We start from the raw sequence: 22,970 nt of genomic DNA, 5'->3' as shown, positions 1-22,970 counted from the left end.
GCTGATGCTAGTGACACTGTTACTTCAGGGTGGGGAGGGAGTAGATCTGCTCTAACAACTGAATGTAATCACCCCATCTTTAAGAGGGTCCTGTGGATTCGGATTAATTAAGGAAGCCCTGGGTATGGGTTTTCCTCCTCTCTGCCCATCACCCTGAAGGAAGCCCCATAGCCCATGACAGAGCATCTGTGTGCTAGTGTTAGAGGTGGACATCAGACAGTGCATGCCTGCTTGCACACTGCCTGCTGTAGGCCGAGTGCCATGCAGATGGACACGAGTGGTCACCACAGCAGCTGGGGAGGGTGTCACAGCAGATGTGAGAGGTGAGCTCGGGAAAGTGGTGGAGTGGAGAAAGAAATCAGAAGTGGAGAGAAGAGGTAGGAGAAACAGCACAACAAAACCACAGAGGTGAAGGCACACAGAATAGGCTGGGAGAATGCTGATAAAATCAGGGTACCAAAGATGGGGTGGGGGGTAAAGAACAAGGCTTTGTGGAACATTTATGATGGTCCAGGTTCTCAGCTAAGCACTGACTTCTGTTTTCCTTTTAATTCTTCCTAACAATACCCTGAGGGTCACTGAGGAGGAGCCTGGGGCTCAGGAATGTAAGCAACCCCAGTGTTTAGCTGTTGGGGCAGGGACTGAGGCCTTTGGACCCCACAGTGCTCCCGGAATAGGGACCAGCTGGTGTAAAGGGCAATGATATCCATCTTGACCACAAAGACTTTGAAGTAAAACAATCAGGTTTCAGAGAGACAGTGAAACCCACGTGTGTAAAATGTAACTCCTCTAATCCTCAAATCAGGGAAAGGCTACTAGGACATTTATTTCCAAAAGGCCATAAGAAATGAGAACCCCTACTTTATAAAGAGGTGCTAAATTGAAAGACATATTAAATAAAAACTCTTGTTCTCTCACCTATAAAAGGGTGGAATGGGTCTAGACCACAATCAAGAGGATGCCAAAATTGGTCAAACTCCAAAGGTCTAGATGTTTATAAACACATTAGTCAATTTTACGTAAAATTTGGATTGTTTTTCTTTTATTGAGATGGAGTCTCGCTCTGTCACCCAGGATTGAGTGCAGTGATGTAATCTTGGCTCACTGCAACCTCCACCTCCCAGGTTCAAGCCATCCTCCTGCCTCAGTCTCCCAAGTAGCTTGGATTATAGGTGCCCACCATCTCGCCCAGCTAATTTTTATATTTTAAGCAGAGACAGCATTTCACCATGTTGGCCAGGCTGATCTCAAACTCCTGACCTCAGGTGATCCATCTGCCTCGGCCTCCCAAAGTGCTGGGATTACAGGCATGAGCCACCATGCCTTTGGATTGCTATAAAATTCCTTAATGTATAATTATGAAATAGAATTTTAAACAGTTTTGCTTCAATAAAAATAGATTTTTTTTTCTACTCTGGCCACACTCCTCCTATATTACCAGAGCTCCTATAAATAACCTCCAGAAGTTTTTCTTAGAAAGTTTATATAATTTGCAGAATCTGTCATTTTCAAAGCATTTTTCTTCCACTGGTTCTAAACACTGAAATAACTAAGTAATCATCTTCTAATGCAATCATCTGCATCAATCATGCCCACTCTGGACTCCTACTCATCAATTTATTTGTCTATGAAGAAATCCATCAAAATAACCATTAACAGTACAAAGAGAGGGCACCTTTGAAATGTTACCCTCTTCTCTCCTCCATCCCATCTTCAGGTCCACAGCTCTGTCACTTCTGAAAGCATGAAATGCTTTAAATGTAAGAATTCAAGTGGAGTTTGTACTCCTTATCATAAATCTCACCTCATGTTATTACATTCTTCCATCTTCCCTTAATTGAAACTGTAACTTAAAAAAAATTTAATCTTCCTTTCAACTTAGGACAGACTGTAACAGCCTGTTGATTCTGCTACTCCCTTGATGAGATTGTTGCCTGGCTGGCCCTGCTCTCCCGGGTGGGGGCAAAAAAAAAAAAAAAAAAAAGGAAGAACCTATTTCATGAAGACAGTTGGAATGTCTGGCCTGCAGATTGTCTACAGAACCACAGAGGAGCCCTCTGGCAGCTCCCACTGGGCAAGTATCCTAAAACCAGCTCCCTCTCAACCTCAGGAACTGAATTCCCTTAGGAGCTGCCAAGGCAGAAAGTTTCTTTGCAAATGTTATCTTCTTTTTTAATCATAAATTTCAAGGATGACCATAAGCAATATCTTGGTCGACTCTGCTCTTAACCACTCATATATAAAACCTTTCTGAAAAGTTAACTTTGCTGGACAAAGACCAAAATAAATAAAATGAAAAGGGCTTTCCTGCACTGTTTCTTGTCTTCCACCTAAGCAGGTGTGCATGCGGAGGAGATATCCACCGGTTGCCATTCTCCCCCTATGCCTCCATTTCAGGGCAATCCTGTTCAACAGAAGCTCCAACAATCACAGCACACATCGAGCCTGCCAAGAGTCTCTCTTGGGGCAAGACATCTAGAAGTGCTAGGGAACACAGTCCCACAGTTCTAATAGCCAACCGCAGACAGAACTATATAAAGGAGTATCATGCTTAGGTTTCCCACACCTACCCCAATCTGTGAAGTCAAACAGCCTGTTGTCAATACCCGAAGAGACAGGTTTGTACATCACGAAGGATATGCAAGTCTCCAATCTAACTATGCCAGCCACTTTAGAAGGAGAACAAAGACAGCAGACACTCTGGGCAACAAATTACCCTAGGTCTCAGCATCAAGCCTCCCCTCATCTCCTGGGTCCCAAAATAACTCTCCACTGGTCAGAAGGATGGATGGGCCCTTCCAAACAACATCCTAGGCTGTCTGAGAACAGCTTTCCCAGGAATCATCTCTACCCACCTGTGACATGAATGGAGTGAATAAACAAGGGTACACTTTGAGGTTCCACAGTGGCTCGCCTGGTGGCCCCCAAGCCTGCTAATCAGACTCGCCAAGAATGAACAAAGGTGGTGACCCATGGGGTCCGAGAGCTCGCTGACCTATGAGTGAGACACCATGTCCCAGCCTCGGCTTGCCTTGGACACTGCCCTCCTCACCATTTCTACCCCTCTGTATCAGGCCAGAGCTCAGACTCCAGGTAGACTCACAGCCACGCCCAATCCAGATGCCCAGAACCCCAGCAGGAAGAGATCCAATCCAGAAAGAAGGAAAAATGGAAGGACACCACTTTCCTAGAAGCCCAGAAAGCAGCTCAGATACAGATAAAGCGATCTACGGAAGCTGTGTCTGAAACGGCAAAAACCTGGAAACCACCCAAATGTCCATCAAGAAGCAGATGAATGAGCCAACTGTGAGGCATCGATACAATGGAACCCTCCTTAGCATGAAAAAGAAGCGAACTATTGATAGATGAATCTCAAAAGAAATAGCCAGAGGCCAGATAAAATAAACTGATTCCTTTATGCAACACTCTAGGAAATGCAAGCAATCTATACTGAGAGAAAACAGATCAGTGAAAGGGTGGGAAGGCAGAATTGCGAAGGGGCACCAGGAAGTGTGGGAGGTGATGAGTATTTTCATTACCTTGGTTACTTGATGATGGCTTCACATATGTCAAAATGTATCCGTTTGCATATTTTAAATATGTGCAGTTTATCATGCTGAATGAATGATATCTAAATTGAGCTGGTTAAAAAAAGAATGAAAACAATTTGGGTGCAGGTGGATATCAAGGAATTTGGTGTGACCAAGAACAAGTGGAGCAATTCTCCTTATTTGTGGTATAGTGAAGTGCTTTAAAGTCACCTTGTACACTGAGTTAGTGAATGGTGAGTCTTTGTCCCTAGGGGAAATACAGTTAGGTTTCTACGAGCTGGTCACATTTTCATCAGCCGATCAATACATAACCTTGTTTTACGTGTGTTTCTGTTTAGACACTTTACTTATATATACTGTTGGGGAATCTCGCTGGCTGATCAGGGATGCCAAGGCGCATGAATGACGCCTGACCCAAGCTTTCCCAGTGCAATCCAGTGAGGAAGAGAAGCTCGTACAAAACCACAGAGTCAAGAAGTGCAGGTTAAGTGCCCCAAGTGAGGCAGAAACAAGACAAGAAGAACTCAACAGGAGAGTGTGCAAGTGCTGTCCTAGGGGGAGGACAGTGAAGCAAAGTTATTGGGGGAAAAATGAGGGGCTACAAAAATAGGAAGGGATAACTGGGAGAATCAGAGAGGCTCACATCACAGAAGCCGAAAGTTGAGAGGATGTCAAAAAAGGAAGGCTGAGGCAACATCAAAGTACACAGGAGTTTCTGAAAGAACTTTCGAATGGGAAAAGCTATGGGACCTTGAGGAGCGAAACGGCTGCATAGCACAACTGTAGAAGTTTCCTTTCCTTGGAAAGAGCAAGGTGCAAGGCATACCATTCTTGGTTAGTTTCTGCAAGTTTTTGGTTCAAGCTCTCCTGTAAATGGGAAAGAACCATGCACTGGAGCATCTGGGCAGAGAAATGACCTTAGCCAAGCTCTGTGTTCGCTACGGTAGACTGGTGTAATGATAATGAGTCCTCCCCTGACTGCATCCCAAGGGTGAGCAGGGTCATGAGAGTCGCCCTTCTGTGTGAGTAAGAGCCCAGCAAGAGCTGCCCCATCGTGGCTGGGCCGGTCTCCAAGGGCCGTGAGCAGGAGAGCACAGCTCTTTCTCTGAGGCCGAGCCCCACAAGGCGGAAGCTGCTGCAGTGGACACAGAGTTTGGGGATGTGATGCTTTGAACTCCAGGCAACCCCTAAAACTTCTCCAATGAGAATAAGACAAGTAACCAAAAATGGGGACAAAGGAGAGCCAAGCTATGGTCCCCAAGGAATCACAGGCCTGAGGGAAACACTCGGAGGTCTCTTTGGGTCCAAGAGCTAAGGAATAGAAACTGAGACCACTAGGACTATTTGCATATTTCTGCCTCTCCCTCCTTGACCCCAAAACAAACAGGCTGGCTCTTAGAAGCAGTGAGCAGTGAAGGACAGCGGGAGGGTTGCCCTGAGGCCCAGCTGATTCCCCCATTCTAGTGCCATGGCTCATCACTAAACGGTCTGGGATTCCCACCTCGGGTCCCATCACATCCAGACCTGGGTGCCCTCATCTGAGACACTCTGTAAACTGAAGTCTACTCTGACAATGACTAGTTCTTCTCAGACTCGCTTTGCAGCATCGTTCTGAAACCCCAGGGGACTGGGCTTCAACTGCTAGGTAAAGCAGAACATGAGTTCCAAACAGGGTATCTTTCTACCAAAAATACATTCCTTGCAGGCAGGGGCTGGGGCTATCTTGTGACCATGGTGCCCCAGCACTCGGATGGTGCCAAGTACCACATGGGTGCCCAAGTTCACTCATTCACTCGATGGACAGGAGGGAGCCCATCTGAGTGTCCCAAGTCAAGGAAAGGTTTCATGGCTTACAAAGTGAAACTACTTCCCAGAGCATTCCCTGGAAGGCCATGCCTCATTCAACACCTGCTGACCCCTCAAGGGACTCAAACTTGTCAAATGAGGCCATGGATGGCCACAGACTCAGCATCTCCCTCCTGGAGGATGGAGGAGGCACCCCACGGAGTAGCACCACCCACACAGGTGGACCTGCTCCATTAGCTGCCAGTGATAATCAGATTTCAAGCCAAAACCACAAAGACTAACTGAGAAACGAAGTTTTGTTTCAATGCCATGTCCATGCCAAGCAGTCCCTAATCAGGCTACTGGAATGCAGAGGCTGGGAAGGAGAGCTCCCTTTGCATGACACGACCAGGAAGAAAAGGCAGGAAGCGCAAGGCTGTCAGGTGATCCAGGAAGCGGGCGTGGTGCTGGTGAGAGATGGCTGTCTGACTTTTTCAGGTGTGCCTCTTTAACATTGTAAAGCCTTGCCAGAAAGAAAACTCATCCCAAATCTCAAGGAATCTCAGCATCACTCACAACAAATCTGTCACCGATGAAGGATCTGGGGCAACATAAAGGGGCAGATGGGTCTGAGGAGGGTGACCACCTGTCTGTGAGCACAGCACTCCCGGACTCAGCATCGCAGGGCACCTTCCTGCAGCTCACGCGCCTGCCTGACGGTTCAGGCACTGCATGCCATCTGCAATGAGCAGCCAAGAGGCAAGATGAGGGACCCAGCTGCCCTGGAGCCCTGCCCTGGGTCTCAGGCATGGAAGGGGTAGAGCCACTGGCCACAAAGCGGTGGCTTTTTCCCTGACCCACTGTGAGATAGGGAGGTCTGCTACCTTCACCCACCTATGCTGTGACTAGGAGGGCGAAGGGCCTGTTTTACAAAAGACAGTCCATCCTTCCAGCACAGCCCACTTCTCCGGCAGGGCAGTGGCCATCGGGGGAGGTCACGGTTCATGCATGACCAGGGCGGGAGCTGCAGGAGACAGCTCCCCCTTCTCACTGGCGCCAGGACCTCTCTACGCAGGGGCACGGACTCTCAAAAAAAGCAACAGCAGTGTGAGCTTTCTGGAGGGAAGAATGAAAACGCCCACGTGCACACCTTTTGAATTTAGAAGGGGACATGTAAAATGTCATTCAGCATCTAACACAAAGCTAACATAAGGCAGACATTCAGAAAGACAACCCAGAACCTTCCTACCAAGGGTGTGGATATGAGGGAAGGTGACCGGCAGGACCCAGCGCCCCAGCCTCCCTTCAGGCCCTTGGCCTGGGCTGAACTGTGTTCCCAAACATTTCTGTGTCAAAGTCCTAACCCCCAGGACTTCAGAATGTGACTGTACTTGGAGACAGAGTCTTTACAGAGATCACAAAGTTAAAACCAGGTCACAAGGGTGGGCCCTAATCCAATACAACTGGTGTCCTTACAGGAGGAGGAGATTAAAACACAGACAGGTCCAGAGGGAAGAGCACGTGAGGACACTGCGGGAAGACAGCCATCTGCAAGCCCAGCAGAGAGGCCTCAGGAGGAACCAACTCAGCTCTCCCCTTGACCTCAGGCTTCTGGCCTCCAGAACTGTAAGGAAGCAAGCTTCTGTTGTGCAGCCATCCAGTCTGTGGGATACTGCGGGGCAGCCTGAGCTAATGGCATCCTCCACTCTGGGGGCAAAGGCTCCACGTCTGTGTGCTGAAGCTGTTCTGGCCTCAGCTCTCTACCTGCATCTCCAGCTACCATCTCAGACCTGCCAACGGCACTGTAAGAATCCCATCCCGGGGCCGAGCAGGACAAAGAAGGTCCATTCCCAGAAAGGGCCACCTGAGGCTGATGTGCTGAGAGAAGGCCGGGGTGCCATCACTGCCCGGGGCCTCCGTTAGTTACAAGGTCCCCAGTCTCTGCACGGACTGAGGCAAGGGAACACTAACACACACATCAGGAACAAGGCACAGGGCAAGACCCTCCCACACTGTGTTCTAGCCCATCTTCAGAACAACAGCTACCAACTCCTGAGGCTCACAGGGGTGCCCAGAGTGACCCGAGAGGCAGGCAGCGTCACCCCCACCTTATGGAAGGGCATAGGGAGACCCGTGAGGCCCAGAGGCATGTCAGCAAGGAGCATCTGCACAGCCTGGCTCTGCTGCAGCCCAGGCTCTCCTGTCCCTTCCTGACTCAGCCCGGTGTCCCCAGGCAGAGCCAAGCCAAGGAGGAGCGGGAGAGAGGGGACAGAGACGGGAGACTCCCTTTGGAATAAAGAGTCTAGTATTAGGCCTCTACCTACAGTGACAAGCATTCACCGACCACCTTACTCAATACTGAGCTGGCGACTCTCCTGCAAAGAAAGGCACTAGTGACTAGTGTCACGCATAGGGATTACCTGTCAGGAGATGGCTCTGTAGCTTTGCTTGCTGGGATGGCCACCCTGGCTTCACTGAGAGGACCCAGGTGAAGACCTGGCTGCGGATCACCGGGCTGCTGGTCACTGAGCCGCCAGTCACTGGGCCTGCAGCTGCTGCTTCCTGCTCAGCATTGTGGTCAGCGCCAAAGCTGGAAAGTCAAAGAGGCCATCACTGAACTTCTGTAGAATTTATACAAATGAACTTATATTCTGAGCCCAGGAATAAAACTTTTAAAACAGACATAAAAGAATTTTTTTTTCCAAGAAGATCATTTAAAAGAGTTCTGAAAAACCAAACATGGACACGACAACATAAGATGTAGGTTTCTAGTTGCCATGTGATACCGAGACAGAGGACAGAGGGAAGATGTCCTGAGGCTCTCCGCTCACCGCCTGAATATCTCTGCATCTCCAAAGCAAGCTGCCTCCAAGGCAGGCGGGGTACGAAGTGCACAGACCTTTGCCCTCTTGCAAGGCAAAGTTACCTAGAATTCACTTGTCAAAGTCCATGTCCTTCTCAGAGTTCTCCCAGGCTACAACTTTCAGCCCACCCAGCAGGGACCGGCCTCCGTGTCAGACCTGGCCCCAGCCCACAGTGCCTGGTACTAGTCTTCACAGCAGAGACCCCGCTGGGCATTCTGCATGGTACACATGCATCCACAAGAGGGGTGCAGAGCAGGCAGACCTGGGGTTCCAATCCTGGCTCTGATCTTTGATTCATCATTCAAGTCTCATGAACTGAGAGCTCAAGGCACAGAGCCCCCAGTTCACAGGTGTGTTCTTGGCATCGAGAAGAGGGTGGAGACCAAGTCAAATCCCTGCCAGAGGAGACTCTGTAGTGACCTGGGCTGGTCTTCCCTGGCTCTGGCCCCACTGCAGGGCATGGGATGAAACCCACCTCACTGAGGATTTTAATACACTGCACTGGAATGCCACTGGATTTCAACATGTCTAAATGAAACCCACAGAGAATGACTTAGCAGTGTGACTGGCATGCAGCAAGGGTGCCACCTAGGAGCCTCCTATCATTGTTGTGCTGGATGGAGGAGGTCCCCTGCCTGCAAGGTGGGTGCTCTCAACAGATCCCTCCATGAAGGACTCAGAAGCTACATTTTCCTAATCGTTTAATGGTGAAAATGAAACCTGCCCCTGCCTCTTACCTGATATGAAGAAGTCCTAGGGGCCGGGCGCGGTGGCTCACGCCTGTAATCCCAGCACTTTGGGAGGCCGAGGCGGGTGGATCACTAGGTCAAGAGATCGAGACCATCCTGGTCAACAAGGCGAAACCCCGTCTCTACTAAAAATACAAAAAATTAGCTGGGCACGGTGGCGCGTGCCTGTAATCCCAGCTACTCAGGAGGCTGAGGCAGGAGAATTGCCTGAACCCAGGAGGCAGAGGTTGCAGTGAGCCGAGATCGCGCCATTGCACTCCAGCCTGGGTAACAAGAGCGGAACTCCGTCTCAAAAAAAAAAAAAAAAAAAAAAAGTCCTAGGCCCAGAAATAAAAAGACCAATGTGCAACTATAGCCATCAAATGGCTGTTTTTTAGAGCAAGTCCCACTGAACATGCTTGCTAAGAATCCAGGCTCCAGAGAGCCTTGGTTCATCTCCAGATACCATCCCTTAGCGGCTGATGTCTGGGCAAATTATTGAGTCATTGGGGCTCAGTGTTCCCAGCTATAAAATCAGCATGCAAACAGTATCTCTCTCACAGAGCTTTTATTTGGATTAAATGAGCTAATGCATGTAAAGACTTACGACAGGACCCAACATATAGCAAACATTAAACAAATGCGTGAGTCAACATTAACTACGACACCACAAAGAATTCTCCCATTTCCAGGTGTGAAACACACCAGCCACCTGCAACCTATGAAGCTTGCTAATGTTTAAAGGGGATGCTGGTCTTTTTAGGACCAAAAGGGGAGATATGTGATAACACGATTATGAGACTGATCAAAGTTGAGCATCACCTGCCTATGCAAAAGCATTTTCTTAAGATTACCTGCTCTAACCCTTTCAAAGAAACTGGAAGTTTGAAAAGTATCAAGATGATTATGTCAACTAGAATATTTCTATGTTCTAGGAGCTTAAGTGACCACAAGATAAGAAAAAAAGGTGCATGGTCAAACAGGTATGAGGGTCTATGACATGGCAATGGGAACCCTGGGAAATGGACTTCGGGTCACCATCACAACAGCATATGAAGCACCGCTAATTCTCATATTGTGATGTGTGTTCCATTTCCAGAGAGCCTAATCCTTTCCTTGATTCGAATGCCAGGACCACCTCCCAATGCATCTTCAGGCATGTGGCTTCAAATTTAAGACATGTGCTTAAAAGGTTTGCTTTTTCTAATGGGCATGATAAATACATCATTAAGGTAAAATGAAATATACTTGACCTATCGAACCCATCACCACTTCACCCATTTTTGTCTATTTTCAAGGAAGTTGATATTTACAGTTGATAAAACAAAGACAATGTGATCTTTGAACCTGATAAACTGAGAAGGGTTAGTAAGATACAAGATACAATAGCTCCTCAATAACCTCAGTGCCTGCCCATCAACACACAGGGGAGAGCCTGCTGCAAACACAACCTCTCGCCTCTGTTTACAATGGCCTCATCTGGCACCGACACCCAGACCGCCAACAGCCCAACTACAGACCAGCACGCTTCACACGCTTACCCTGACACAATTAGAGTCTAAAGGGCTCATTCGGCTATTTGCCTATCAGTCAGCACAGACTTCTTACATGATTTCTAGTTGGACATGACATAAACTTGAGATCTTAAAGAATATACTAACCTAGGCAAAAATAAATAATGTCTTAACTTAATTCCAAAATATCCCAGAAACAAAGGGCCTCTTGATTTCTGTTTAGTATCTTTGTTATCTTCCAAAAATTCCCAAGCTTATATAAAGTTTTCCTTCTGTCTAGCTTTCTCACACTAAATATTTAGAGTAATAACAGTGACTATTTAGACACTCAACAAATCCTAACTTTCATGACGAGAGTATTCAGCCTGTTCGGCCAGAGAGCTCTGGAGTGAAGTCTAGGCCTTCTCAGAAGGGGACAGAATACCAGAATACTTTTAGTTAAAATAAATTAAACTCCATATTGTACTGATATCAGAGACGACTGTGTTTTCCCAGAATAAGAGGGTGCCTATGAAGACAAATTGAGAAATATGTAAACAGAATGGAATTAAAAGGCACATTTCTAAAAAGTAATTATAAAATTTCAGAATGCTATTGCCAGAACCTGTGGACAGCTTAAAGCTGAAACAACAATTAACTATGAAATACAGGCTGGGCACAGTGGCTCACGCCTGTAATTCCAACACTTTGGGAAACCAAGGCTAGAGGATTGCTTTGAGATCGGTTATGGTAATATAGTGTGACCCCGTTTCTACAAATAAAAATCTTTTTTAAAAAATTAGCTGGGTGTGGTGGTGGGCAACTGTCATCCCAGCTATTTAGGAGGCTGAGGTGGGAGGATCACTTGAGCCCAGGAGGTCAAGGCTGCACTGAGCCGAGATCGCATCACTGCACTCTAGCCTGGGTGACAGAGTGAGTCCCTGCCTCAAAAGAAAAGAAATGCCACACTTCACACCACTTTTATCAGGTGTATCTTCTGGCATCTTCATTCAGTAATGTAAACCCAGCAGCCACAGCTCCTTTCCTGGTGAAGATGATAGAACAGGAGGCCCACGGAAGCCAGCAGCAGAAGGAAGCGAAAACAAGAACCATCCCACCTCACTGCCAACATGGTCCCTCAGCACCCATGGCAGATCGCTTCCAGGACCCCACAGACACCAAAATCCATCAGAGGATGCTCCAGTCCCTGGTATAAAATGGAGTAGTATTTGCATATGACCTACACACTTCCATTCACTTTAAAACATTTCTAGATGAATTACAATACCTGATACGATGTAAATGCTATGAAAATAGCTTTTATGCTGTATCATTTTTATGTGAATTAAGTTTTATTGTTATATTTGGGGGGTTTTTTGAATATTTTTATCCATGGTTACTTGAATCCAAGGATGCGGAAGCCACAGATGCACAACCTGTGGAATAGGAGGGCGGCTGTACTTTCAATTCACCAAACATGCAGAAAGGCTCAGCAGCCTCAGCCGCCAGGGACCTATTCATCCAGCCCAATCCTAGGAAAGTCTTTTCATCCTAACCTGTTCACCAACAGACACCAGGAGAGGGCCACAGAGACAGTGAATGGCCGGGCGCAGAGCACGGACACCCTAAGAACAGCTTCTGAACTGCCACCATTACTGAAACCAACAAAACTTAACCAAAATGTGTAAACAGGCCCAGACTCCACCTGGATCTCAATTTCAGGGTCAAGCAGGACCAACAGGCCCAACAATCCTCAGTGTGGGGCCTCCAGGAGCCACCAGTCAACAAGCACAAAGATGGGTAGCCAGAGAGCATGCTAACCCCACGGCCACACAGGCCAGAAGCCCAGGGAGGTCAGAGGCTGCCTACCAGATAGAGGCAGCACACTGCTCTAAAACTAGCCAAAGGCCAGCAGATCGGTGAGAAGCAGGATAAATACACATGCACATGTGCACAGAACAGTGACTCAGCAGGAAAACAGTGACTCAGCAGAAAACCTACAGAAAAGACCACACTCACAATAGCTTATATACATATGTATGCACATTTTACGTTAGTCCTAAGAATAATCCTATACAAATCATAAAGTATCATAGCACTTAGGAGATATAAAAAGACCTAAATTAACAGAAACACGCTAGTTCCTAAATGGAAAGATTAAACATTATAAGGATTAATTCTCTTAAAAGTAATACAAATATCCAAAACAACTTTATAAATGAAATGCAGTATATATCTATCTAAATTCAAGCTGAATTTTTCTTAGAACCAGTGGAATAATCGTAAAACTAACAAAGTAAGTGGTAAGATGGTCAATCATAGAACATTAAGGGAGAATTACTCATCATATAGTAAAATGCACCCTATAGCAAAAGTAGTTACAATAGTGTGTACTTGGCACAAAAATACATGCTACTATTTATCCAGAAGAGTCAGATCTGCAAATACGAACATGAGTATTTTTACCGTGGCACCACATGCTACACAAGCTACGCTGAAACAAGAGTGGGTACGTGTCTTTGCTCCACAACCGAGCATACAGGATCTCTGTGACTAGAATCCCAGGGCTTGCGGCCATTCCTGACTCGGATGATGCCACCCAAGATGATGGTGACAGCTATGATAACTGCACCCATGGAAATGGCAGCCACTCTTGATTGACAACCTATTACCTGTCAGAAACTTACCAAATGCTTTACAATCTCTCACGGGAGGGCTTTTTGAAGATCAAATTGAAGGAGTAAAAGGCATGTGAGACACAAAACACAACATGCAAAGATAGGTGGTTTTTAACTAAGAACAACTAGATATCAATCCTTTGAGGCAGCACTGTTACCCCCATTTTACAGATGCAGAAACCAAGGCTAGAAGGAAGACTGTAATTACATGCCAAAGCCACACGGCTAATCAACAGCAGAGCCAAGAGGCAAGTCAACAAATACCTGGATGTTTGAATCCCTGCGACACAGTTTGTGGTTTTCATAAAATATCATTTGCACCATGAGAAAAAAAGATAGAAAACTTTTGCAATTATTGTAAGGTTTCTCTTCATTTTGATTCTTTCAATCACTTGCTAGAACAGAAGGAAGAGCTACAAGAGTGAGCCTGAAATCCAAGCACAGAAGACAACGGAATTTCTTTTTAAATCCTCTGTCTGCCAGTAATTAAAGATTTTAGTGATGAGGTATAAATAAGGAACCCCCTTAACCGGATAAAAGGCATCTACCCAAAACTTCCAGCAGGCAAGTGGCACACATAATGAAGAAGCACAAATGACATCCCCATTACAATTAGGGCCAGAAAGCTCACAATGGCAGTATCAGTCATAACTATCCTAGGGGCCTAGAAAATAAGGTGAAATAAGAAACAGAAACAAGGTGTAAATGTTGAACTGAAAAAGATTTTTTTTTAATTATACTTTAAGTTCTGGGGTACATGTGCAGATCTTGCAAGATTGTGACATAGGTATACACATGCCGTGGTGGTTTGCTGCCTCCATCCCCCATTGAAATAGCTTTTTAAAAACCATCTGATATGGTCTGGTTCCGTGTCCCCACCAAATCTCATGTCAAACTGTAATCTCCGGTGCTGGATGGAGGTGGGGCCTGTAGAAGGTGACTGGACCACGGTGGTAGATCCTTCGTGAATGGTTTGGCGCCATCCTCGTTGTGCCGTTGTGATGGAGTTCTCACAGGACCTTGTTGTTTAAGTGTGTGGCACCTCCCCCCACGTATGTTCCTCTTCCTGCAGCCATATAAAATGTGCCTGCTTCCTCTGTCACCTTCCACCTTGACTGTAGGTTTCCTGAGGCCTCCTCAGAAGCCAAGCAGATGCTGCCAGGCTTCCTGTACAGCCTGCGGAATCGGGAGTGAATTAAAGCTCTTTTCTTGATGAATTAACCAGTCTCAGGTATTTCTTTACAGCAGTGCAAGAACAGACTAATACACCATCACTATTCACAGATGAAATGCAAGATCGTGCACTGAAAAATAATTAGAAGCAATGTGAACGTTTAATAAGACTACAATCCCAGAGCAAGCCACAAACCCTCCCCAGCCCTTCTCCACAGCAGCTCTAAGACACCTGGTAAGTCTAATGGTGAAAATGATTTAATTCGCAGAAGCAACCATAATAACACACTTAAGAATATATACGAGATCCTTTGAAGAAAATGACAAACTTCTGAGGAACCCGAAAGAAGACCAGAAGGATAGAAACACACCACTTCCTTTGAAGGGAAGCCCTCACTTTGCTGAGGGCCACTCTACCTCCGTATCAGTGAGTTAAAGCAATACAATCCCAAGGAAGGCCCTCTCTTCAAGGAACTCAGCTTGCTGATTTACAGATACAGGAAGAGACATGTCCATCTACAGAATACAGTAAGAGAATGTAGACAGAGGTGAATGATGACACATACATTAAAAATAAGGTCATGGACAGCTGGCAACTTACGCTCAGTAAGATCCCAAGGTCATATCCTTACCTCCCACATGTGCCTTAGAGAATGATGACTTAAACATTACATGAACTACTAAACTACTAGGAGATAATAGAGAAGAAGAATATTATAAAATCTGAGTGAGGAAGATCTTCATAGGCAAGATTCTCAACCTGAAGCCACGAAGAAAAAAACCAACTCCCGTTCAGCAAAAGACCCTATAGACAAATTAAAACACAGGCAAAAAGCCTTGGGACAAAATATTTGCAGTACCATGCAGCCAACAATCTGCATTTAATCTCTTCTTTATTGAGATAAGGGATAGGATACAAGCAGCCCAGCATAAAAATGGGGAGAGGATAGAAGCAAGCAATTTGCAAAACAGACATGTGAAACATCTGAACTTCTCTAGGAGGTAGGGAGACACAAACACATGAGCTATAATCAATAGCTGAAAATGAAAAGGACCAGGACTACCCAGAGTTGAGAATGGCCTCAAGAGCGACTGGGCTCCTCTAAACTGGAGTGGGATCATACCATACAGGCGTGGGGAGGCCCGCGGGAGCCGGGGCAGCAGCTTTCAGACTTCAGTCTTAGGCATAGGCATCCTACTTGGAATAGCTTATCCTACAAAAAGACTCACACACATACACACCTGTACATATACACATACATACAAGGAATGTTTACTACACACTTTATACAGAAAAACTAGAAGCAACCTAAATGTGCCTGCCTAAATCCCTCCCCTCCCTCAGTTCATGGCACCCACCAAACTGCACAAGGCAGAAACCAGAGTTCTCCATTCCTAACTTGCTCCTCTGTAATCTGCCACCACAGCTCATTGGCTGCAGAAGTGTCTGAGAAACATCCACTTCCTTCCATCTCTGCTGCCAGCTCCAGGCCTTTGCCCGCATCTGAACTGGGACTCAGCTGCCCTGTCTCTCAGCATCCTCACTGCTTCCCACTCAAACAGCTCTAGCTCTGGGGAGCCCACGAAATGACATCATCGCCCTCTGTATTTCAAATGCACCCAACTTCCCAGCAACAGCTGCCAGGCCTGACCCATGGAGCTCCTGCCTCATCTGCAGGCTGCCCAGACACTGTTGTCCCATGCTGGAGTCACTTTGCTCACCTGCCTGGCTTCCAAATTCTCAAACTCTATCCTCCCTCGTGGCCTTTGCATGCTCTCTGCCTTGTATTTGGAATTTTTTCAAACCTGTGGCCCTGGCCGCCTTCCACCTTCCCCTGCCCATAGCCTCCTAGGAGCATCAACGCTCCCCATCAGGCCACCTGGCCCACTCCAGACCCTCTCCACAGAGGTCTATAGCTCAGCCCTTGGCTGCCTCTTCTTCTGCAGAACACATCAGTCTTGCTAGCGTTGTTCTTCCTGCCAACTTTTTTTGTGTCCCTTTCCCCAAGAAGAGGCAGCTCTGAGGCCAAGGATCCTATCCGCCCTGATTACTGCTGTATTCCATCTCTCAGCACAGGGCCAAGCAGCTCAAATCTTTGCTGAACTCATGGAAAAAATGCTTGGACAGGAGCCGACTTAAATATAGTAGAGCACGGTAGTCCTCCAGCATGGGAAGCAGTGTTGGAAGGCACATTAGAGCTCTAAAGGAGCCATGGGACATGGGCTCCATGGCTGGTCCCACAGGACACAGCCCTCAGCAGCTGGGGTGGGGGCAGCTCAGCCACCCTCTGCCTCAATTTCCTCAACTGTAAACTGAGAACAAAACAGTCCCAACTTCATGCAAGGATGAAATGATGCAATTCCCAGAGTCCTTCACACAGCACTGACAGAAGGCAAGTATTTAATAAAGGAGGCAAATTGCTAAGCACCAGGAATAGGCAACACTGCAGTCAAAAGGGGAAAGCTGCAAATCTGAGGGTGTCTGCGCCTAGGAATGCCAAACAGAGAGAGAATGACAGAAACTATTTGCAAACTACTCATTTGACAAGAGATTAATAACCAGAATGTATAAGGAGTTCAAACAACTCCATAGCAAAAAAACAAGTAATCCAATTTAAAAATGGGCAAAACATGTGAACGGACATCTCTAAAAGAAGACACACAAATGGCCAAGAGGTATAGCCAAAAAATGTTCAACATCACTATTTATCAGAAAAATACAAATCAAAAACACAATGAGATATCATCTCACCCCATTTAAAATGACTATTATCAAAAAGGGAAAAATGAATACTGGGGAGAATGTACCAAAGGGGACCCCTTGTATTATGTTGGTGGGAATGTAAATTAGTGCAGCCCCTATGAAGAACAATAAAGAGGTTCCTCAGAAAACTAGACATAGAACTACCATGTGATGCAGCAATTCCACTGCTGGGTATACACCCAAAAGAAAGGAAATCTGTATCAAAACCACAACTGCACTGCATTAAAATGACATAGCCAAGATATGGAGTCAATCTAAGTGTCCAACAACAATGAACTCATAAAGAAAATGTGGTACATATACACAGTAGAGTACTATTCAACCATAACAAAGGAGTGAAATCCTATCATTCGCAACAGCATGCATGAACATGGAGGCCATTAGGTTAAGTAAAATAAGCCCAGCATAGAAAGACATATGACATGTTCTCACTCACGTGCAAGCTATGAAGTGGATCTCATGAAGACAGAGAGTAGACTGGTGGTTACCAGAGCGTGGGAAGAGTAGGGGGTACAGAGAATGAAAGGAAGATGATTAATGGACACAAACATATGGCCATCTTATTGATTTATGTAATACTGGGCCTTATTTCTGCTCATTCTTGAAATAAGTACACTTAATTAAATAAATCAATGAGGTGACTATAGTCCGCAATAATCCATTGTACACTTCAAAATAGCAAGAAGAGAAGAATTTGAATGGTTCTAGCGTTAACACAAATATTTAAGGTGGTGGATATATCAAGTAAACTGATTTGATCTTTGTGAATTTTATGAATGTATTAAATTATTTAATATACCTTGAAACCGTGTATATCTATTATGTATCAATAAAAAAGTAATTAATTAATTCCACACGCAAAAGAGCTAAAAGAACCCAGAACAGCAAACTTGAAGGAGAGCCATGAGATGGAATAGAGAAGCAAAGTGGGAATTTCACTCTCTACAGACTTCTGGGTTTGACTATTTAAAATAAAGATCACAAATTACTCATGCAACCTTAAAGTTTATCTAAGAAAGAATGTTTTCGTCCAGTTTCAGGCCAAGGGTCCTATATGCTTTTCCTCACACAAAAACCTATAGAGTTCCTCATGATCTCCCTCTGCCCTTGTGGAGGGCTCCCCCTCCCTTTCTAGGAATTCTAGAGAAATCACTGCCCTAGACCTAAATGCAATGAGGCTATTAAGTGCTTGAGGTCAAGTCATATGAATATTAACTGCACAGGCTGTTTTCTATACAGGACACTTCTGGAAATACTTAAGGACTCTGTCCCTCTATCTTCTTTTCTTTTTCTTCCTTTCTTTTTCCTTTTCTTCTTCCCTTAAAGGAGTTGGGAGAAAAAAGATACACTGAGGAAAGACATTCTTGCTTGTGGAGGAAACATAATGTAATCATAATTGTTAAAACTGTGCAAGCAGTAACAGTTTGGAGTGAAGAGGCGTGCACAGTTAAGATCTCTCCTCTCCCCAGTGAAGAAAGCTGTGGGGAAACAGAGTCAATGTGCTTCAGATGCTTTATCACCACCCCCAAACAGCCCGTTGTCAACATTAGCCCATCACCAGGACACACCCCAGAGCCCAGCAGGGCCTCACGTTCTGTTTTAAAAATGATGCATCTTTTCACTTTCTGTATCATTTGTACATTCAATAATTAACTATTGTGTGTTCTAGGTTTTCAGGGTAATGTCTATACTAACGTGTATAAGGAAAACCAATCCTCAATTCAGAAAATCAAAAATTTAGCAAAGACCATGAAAACATAGGGTTCCTATCAACAGGAATGCTTGGTAAACAATGATTCATGGCTCTAAAATGTATGATTATCGTACAGTCGGCAGGTCGCACAAGATTGAACACTGGCACAGGGTATGGCCATTTTTTTTTTTTTTTTTTTTTGGAGACGGAGTTTTGCTCTTGTTACCCAGGCTGGAGTGCAATGGCGCCATCTCAGCTCACCACAACATCCGCCTCCTGGGTTCAGGCAATTCTCCTGCCTCAGCCTCCTGAGTAGCTGGGATTACAGGCACGCGCCACCATGCCCAGCTAATTTTTTGTATTTTTAGTAGAGACGGGGTTTCACCATGTTGACCAGGATGGTCTCGATCTCTTGACCTAGTGATCCACCCGCCTCGGCCTCCCAAAGTGCTGGGATTACAGGCGTGAGCGACCGCGCCCGGCCCGGTATGGCCATTTTAAAAATGACTTTATTTGGCAGTTTAATCTAACTTTTCTGCAGTATTCATCTTTAATGAATGTGCATCATATCCTTTATTTAATCTTCTTGGTCTCCTGCACAGACCGGTGCAAGAGCCTCCCAGGTACCCTCAGCCTGGCAGCCCAAGGCAAGAGTACCAGACTGCTTGCCCAGACACCTGAGGCAGGAGTATCAGGCTGCTAGCCTCTCTGGCTCCTGATTCTCCAGTTCCAAAAGGACACCTGGATCCTGAGGGTATAGGGCAGGCAGATTCAGGCAGGCAGATGCAGGCAGGCATGGGACATCTTAAGAGTAGGCATACCAACTGTAGGGAGAGTCCTGTGTTGTTTCCTGCCTCCAAATGCAGACAACTTCCATCCTGGTGCAGCCTCCCGTCATCTGCCTGCCCCAAGACCATGCTCTCTGGCCATGTAGTCACGCAGGCTCCAGAGACGCTCCACAGGAAGCAGGATGCTCTGGTCTGGGCAGAGCTGGCCCACTTTGAGGCCCCTATCCACCGCACTTATGAGTCACAGTGTGGCAGCCCCCATGCCATACCCTCCAGACCCACGAGAGTCCCTGAGGCCCCTAGCCAGCTATGGGCATAGCTCAGCTCCCAACCCATCCTTGGGGACCCAGAGATGATTCTTACATCATCCTATCCAGGTGTCTTTCTTAAATCAAACCTAGCAGTGAGCCACTAGGCTCATCGTGTTGGCAACCCTGTGTCCTCCGCTGGGCTGTTCACATCTCATTGTTCACAGACATGACCCATCCACTACTTTGCTCCTGTGTCGCGATCCAGAAGCCCGAGCTGTACCTCTCAATGACCTGTTCTGCCTTCCTGGAACTGGGGAGACCAGCTGAGGAAGCAGCAGAAACCCATGATGCTTTCCAAAGCCGGTTCCTTCTCTGTGAAGAGGGCCTCAGGTGATCATCTGCCTCCTGTGCTGGGGTTCTGAGTGAGAGCTCAGCATTCTGCTTCCCAAAAATACCTACCCAGCAGCCCTACGGTGCTGCCCAGCTGGGTCTGCTCAAACCTCTCCCAAAAGCCCCAGTTCCCCCCATTATTGACACCTCCCAGGCCCGCAGCCACCTGGACGTAGCCTCAGCTCCCATGACTTGGGGACAAACTGTGCAATGACAAAGGCAAACTCTGAGTGTTGCTTTAGCTAAAGGAAATAACCTGCAAACTGGCAAATAATTTAGAAAAATCAATGCAGGAAGCTCAAATACCAGATTCTGCACTAATTCTCTTTTTACCTGGCTCTTGTAATTTGGATAGAAAAGATTAAGACTCCATTGCTACCTCCTTCAATTCCCAAATAAGAATTCAATTGCCCTAACAAGGACTCCATAAACCCCGGGTTCACTGTGGTCAGCTGGGTGGTCTGTTTTCACTTCCTTCATAATCACCTCTTTCTGTTTCCCTTCAGTCCTGAAATTCATTTTTCTTTCATTAATTCATTCAATATACACTTACCACGTGCTCACTATGTTCTCAATCTCAGCATTGTCAGTTACAGAGCCATCTCCAACATGCTCCCTAACCTGGTTTCCATAGTCTATGAATGCAAGATGCCAAAAGTGCAACCAAACCCCACCCATTGGTCAAGACTGTAGAATGAGAATCTTGACAGAAGCAGCTTGGGGCAAGCATGACTGACCATTGCTTTTTTCATTTCTACAAAAGCAGCATGCAAGAATTCTGGAGGAGTTGTTCACAGGTTTCTGAAAGGGGGCCCTCAGCTGTTGATGAGGCCCACAGGTAACCGCCCTCCACAGCTGGTAACTTAAGTTCTAGCTATTCTCAAATCATTGGCCAAAGAACAGCTCCTCCTTTTCTATTTCAGGAAGTTTGCTTCTTGGCCCAGAGGCAAAGACAAGGGGAGAAAAGCCGAGCCCCACTCACTGGGTTGATGAGCAGTAAGCTACCTGGGACCACAGGCATGACTGGTGCCCAAGCAGATCACTCCGATGCCCACCTCCGAACTGAGGGGAATCCACCTTAAAGCATCCACTACTCCCAATGGCAATGGAGTCCCCGTGATGAGCCTGCATTCTAATCAAAGCTAATTCAAACTTCCTCTGCTCCACCATCAAAATCCACTCTTAGCATTTCATTACAGGAGTTATCCTTCTCTCTGCAATTTGAGCCATTAAAAGAGTCACGACAATCTGATTTCAAACTGTCTCCTGTAAACATTACTAAGTTTCCTCTAAATCTTTTTAGAATCCCACTGTCCTCCACTGTCACGATGCCAAGTGGTCAGGAATCTGACCAGAGCCATGCAGCCACACAGGAGGTCAGGCTTCCCAGGAGGAAAGTGAGTACTGGGACCCAAGAAGGAACCTGTCCTTCATATTCCCCAAAACCACCTGCTCCAGCTACTGAAGCAGCTTCTCTTGGCAAATATAGATCAGGTCCTTCTCACTCCTCCATCCTTTCTGACAGAGGAAAACGGGTCCACGGCCATTACTGTCTCACCCTCCCTCTAAGGCCGCCTTTCTACAAAGTCGGCTCATGGCCAGTTCTGCCCACCCTGCACCCCATGGTTCAGGGCTCTCTGAGCACCACACTAAGGACCTTTGTGCTTTAGATGGTAGGACTCACAGGACCTCTGACAGGGCACAGCACAGCCACATCTGTGTGCATACTCAAAGACTGCCGGCCTGCAACAGCAGTGGGGAGGAAGAGGATGGAGACCCCTGCTTTCTCTGCAACACCCTTCTCTCCTCAGCTCCTTTACACGTCAGGTAAAAAGAGCCACCTCTTCTGATTCTCCAGTCGCTGCCAATGAACACTCCTTTGTTCCAAGGCATTCTTGGGTGGCTTGTTGAATGACATTGGTATCAGTTTCTTTCACAGACCTTTAGTCGGCCCCCCAGTAAAGGTGACCTGAGGATAGAAACTGTCATATATACCTGGGCAGCCAACACAGGGCAGGGAACAGCATACAGGCTCAACAAACACTGGGGGAAGAGACAGAGACAGCTGTCTGTGCTTGTGCATCACAGCCCCCACACTCAAGCTGTGCCAAGCTTCCCAAGAGTCCCTCGAATGCTGCTGCCCTGACTGGTCCCAGGCTCTGCAGTCTCAGATGACTGAAGCCAATCACTTCAACTAGTTGCATCAAGGTGGTATGCAGCATCTAGCATTACCACTTTCAGGCTGCATCCACGTTTTAACACAAAAAGGGATAAAATTATTCTAGAAGACTGAAGAACTAAGTTCCCTCATTTGTTACATAATATGGACCAAGTATCCTCAAGATCTCTCTGACGCCTAAGCTGCTGAGCTTCTAATTCAAACAACAGACACAAGAGAACAACCAGAGGAATTGGTGCTCCCCAAGCACCTCCCTATCTTCAGTGAGGGAGTGTCATAGCCCCTAGCCTCCCAGGCCTCTGCCCAAATCCCCACACCTGTGCTTCCACCTGTGGTAGCCTGTCACATGGTACCCACGTATGAGTGACGTATGATAAGATACGATGTGTCCTTGTCCCTCCCATTCCCTCACAAATGCACAGTGGAGTTTTCTAGAGGCCACATGACATGCAACTGACTGCAGATGGGGGGATCCAACTGCCTTCTCATAAAGCAGACATTAAAGGGATTTAAAAAGCACAAAACAATACCATTCTTCTCATTTCTTTTATTTTGAAAATACAACTTTTTTTCCATAAAAGATGTTATGTTTCCACACAATGGGTTAATATTCTTTTTACATGGAGAAACAAA

At 46.4% G+C, this 22,970-nt stretch overlaps 1 protein-coding gene across 3 annotated transcripts in view; it reads right to left on the bottom strand.

Moving 5' to 3' along the window:
* The window catches only part of GRB10 (growth factor receptor bound protein 10), a 203,790-nt gene that overhangs the window by 157,749 nt on the left and 23,071 nt on the right, over nucleotides 1–22,970 (bottom strand). For all 3 annotated transcript variants that reach the window (XM_064366674.1, XM_012458915.3, XM_012458907.3), the window contains exon 2: nucleotides 7,757–7,926. The gene's annotated coding sequence lies outside the window, so the exon portion shown is untranslated. The remainder of the gene's footprint in view (nucleotides 1–7,756; nucleotides 7,927–22,970) is intronic.

This window comes from Aotus nancymaae, unplaced genomic scaffold, assembly GCF_030222135.1.
Source record: "Aotus nancymaae isolate 86718 unplaced genomic scaffold, 86718_ANA_hifiasm-v0.15.2.pri h1tg000065l, whole genome shotgun sequence".
Taxonomy (NCBI): Eukaryota; Metazoa; Chordata; class Mammalia; order Primates; family Aotidae; genus Aotus; species Aotus nancymaae.
This window is presented reverse-complemented; position numbering and strand designations above follow the sequence as displayed.